We start from the raw sequence: 3,243 nt of genomic DNA, 5'->3' as shown, positions 1-3,243 counted from the left end.
GACGGTGGGGACTTAGTCCAACTTTTAGCGTCACTTCGAAGGAAAGCTAAAGAAAGGTAAGCTCCGTGGACGTGATGCTAGCAAAGCTAGCTGTACACGTACTTCTGCAATGAAAGAAAGTTGTCACTCATGCACTGAATTATTGTGTGGAGGTGTTGACTGAGGTGTCGCAAATATGGGACAACGCTGTGACCAAAGTGCAATATAGTAATATGACATTCAGGAACGACCCGATTCTTCTGGACGGATCTTTACTGATTAAATTTATTTCAGCTCTAAGTATTTAATATCTAGGTGTTTTATGGGAATGTGGATCTTTCAGATCAATTTGAGAAGCAATTTTGATAGGTAAAACTTAATTTTATTGTGTCACGTAGTGTGGGGTGCTGGTCTTGACTTGGTCTTGGGTAGGTGGTCTTGACTACAACTCTGCTATGTGGCTCCTCGGTTGCATGTCCTCCCCCACCCACCTTCTTTCCATCCCCTTTCTGATGGATTTCCTTAAAAATAAATGCCACTAGTGGCAAAAAAAAAGTGAAGTTCATGCTATGTTAGGACAGGAGACAAGATGTTTCCATCCCTGAAATTATGATGCATATAATCACATATCTAAGTCTAAACTATGTTACAGAGAGTAAACATAATAAAAACATGCTTTATCTGTGGCACTGTTTAAAATGGCACTTTTCTAATGTAATAAAATTAAATACGATTGGTACACTTAATGATATTGTATTAGGGATTAGGTAATGCATTCAGCAAGTACTTTTACTTTTAATACTTTAAAAGCCAGTACTTTTTTACTTTTACTAAATGTTAATGTGGTAGTTTTACTTTTACTTGAGTACATTTTTGTCTGTGTATTTGTACTTTTACTTAAGTAAATTTTTCGAGTACTTTCTCCACCACTGTCTTCAACACAGAAGAAAACATGTATGATCATTTTGTCAAGGACACGACAAAGTTGTACTGTGACTCTGAAAGGGTTAACCTTAAATCTTCCAACTGAAAAACAACTCCACTGATTCAGAGCTGGTGCTGACAGTTTCCATGTTTGTCTGATGACAAAGTCAAACTTCTGTTAACATCCTTTGTATGGCTTTGGATGAAAGAACACAACTTCTCCCCACTGCATGCTTTGTTCTCCTAATGCGCACAAGTGTTTATTTTAGCAGGTTTGAAACAGCTTTGCCACTTGGTATCCATTTGCATAACTCAACAAGCTCTTCTGGCACGGCAGTATGTGAGTAACACACCTTCAACCAGATGAAATGAGGATAGATTTGATTGTTTGGATGGAAACGGAAGCCCATGGAAAGGAGGACACAGAGGGAAACAAGAGAAGAATGAAAAAAGAGACGGGGTTAAATATTGATACTTAATGTATTTTTCCTTTTCATCCTATGCATGCCTACAGACCTGTTGGATGGTTTTTATGAAGTATAGTCATTCGACATGTTAGACGATTTTACTAAAAAACTTGTTATATTATTTAGTTAAAAATCTATTGTCTTTTTTTGTTTTGTTTTCATTGTGCCACATGATCCAACAAATTTTAATGTGAAACAGGTAGTCTTAATAAATTATTGCAGTGGGTATTTTATTAAGGGAAAAAGCTATTTTAAAATGGCTTGATGCAACATGAAATATAATTAAACCAAATATTAAATCATAAATTAACTATGAGTGATCACATTTTTTGGTTCAATTTAATTAACAAGCTGCATGGTGATTTACTGATACATGAACTCAAGGCAGAGTCACTGCTTCTCCACACTGAAAGGACTCAGTTGAGGCGGTTCAGGTGTCTGAACATGATGCTCCTTAGACTCCCTGCGGAGAACTCACTGGAGGGATTCGCTCACAAAGAGGAAAGTTCAAATCAGTTTGTTTTAGTTTAACTCAGTTCACTTCAGTTATATTCAATTTCATTTCTTTGTCAATACAGAGGGTCGTGAAGGGTAACTGGGCGAGAAACAGGGTACACCCTGTAGGATAGTCCATGAGATCTGATGGTCAGTTCAGAGATAGTCAGTTCAGCTTAGCTTATTTCAATTCAATGTCTCCTAATTTCAGTTAGTTCATTTCAGTATAGTTTAGTGTGGTTTAATTTAACTTGGTTTATTTTAATATAGTTCATTTAATTCAATTCAGTGCATCTTAATCTACCCATCCAGTGGTTAGAGGCTTGTGCCTCCAACATTCTTTGGGCGAGATCCTGCATAGATTAGCACTCCATCGCAGGAAAACACAACAACCATTCAAAAATGCTAACCTGAGAGAACTTTAGAGGAACCAATTGATCTAACATGCTTGTTTTGGACTTGACAGGAAGTCAGAGCACCCAGACAGAACTCATGCATGCTTGATAAGAACATTCAACAAAATGCCTCAAGTCCATATTTTTAACCCACAACCTTCTTGCTTTAAGGCAGCAGTGCTAACAACGCCCCACCATGTAGCCTACATTACAAATGAATGCAATTCTAGTCTATTCAATGTAGTTTGCTTTGTTAGAGTTAAATTGAAAAAAATGGGCAAAAATAAGCTAACTGTTAGCTAAAATAGCTGCCTTAGTGTTCTGCAAATATACAAAATCTTGCCAAGTAGTTTTGGTCTAGTTTCTAGTGCAAATCTTAGTACACCTGAAATAAGACAAAACTAACTAATAAGTGCATTTTCAGGAAGATATGAGCTTGTTTCAAGTCAACAATTCCTTATTGATGAAAAAGTATTTGTTACATTGGCAGATGCATTTCACTTAAATCATGGGAAAATGCCATGTAAGGTAAGGTAATTTTATTTATATAGCACATTTTCAGCAACAAGGCAATTGAAAGTGCTTGGAGTAAAATCATAAAGCTCATATCTTCCTGAAAATATACTTATTAGTTTTGTCATGTTTCAAGTGAACTAAGATATTTGCACTGGAAACAAGACAAAAATACTTGGTAATATGTTTTATTTTTGCAGTGTAATGGTATGGCCTAGTCACATTAACTGTCAATATGAATTAAAACCTTAAGCTGCTTGTAAATTGTAATTAAAAAAAAAGAGAAAACTTAAGATGTGCTAACGTCTGTATTTCAGCATTCCAGTTTGTGCTGGTACAATACGATACTACTAAGGCAATACTAAGGCAGAACCCAAAATCAAAACAGAGTTCCACAGTTCCACAGAACTCTGTTTTGATTTTGACCAGTGTTTTTCAACCACTGTTCCACGGCACACTAGTGTGCCGTG

General features: G+C 36.2%; 1 long non-coding RNA gene across 1 annotated transcript in view; it reads right to left on the bottom strand.

Moving 5' to 3' along the window:
* The window catches only part of LOC106952534 (uncharacterized), a 6,595-nt gene that overhangs the window by 2,899 nt on the left and 453 nt on the right, over window positions 1-3,243 (bottom strand). The window lies entirely within an intron of this gene.

This window comes from Poecilia latipinna, unplaced genomic scaffold, assembly GCF_001443285.1.
Source record: "Poecilia latipinna isolate Pla-1442-1.1 unplaced genomic scaffold, P_latipinna-1.0 Scaffold523, whole genome shotgun sequence".
Taxonomy (NCBI): domain Eukaryota; kingdom Metazoa; phylum Chordata; class Actinopteri; order Cyprinodontiformes; family Poeciliidae; genus Poecilia; species Poecilia latipinna.
Note: the sequence above shows the minus strand (reverse complement) of the source record. Positions and strands in the feature narration are given on the sequence as shown.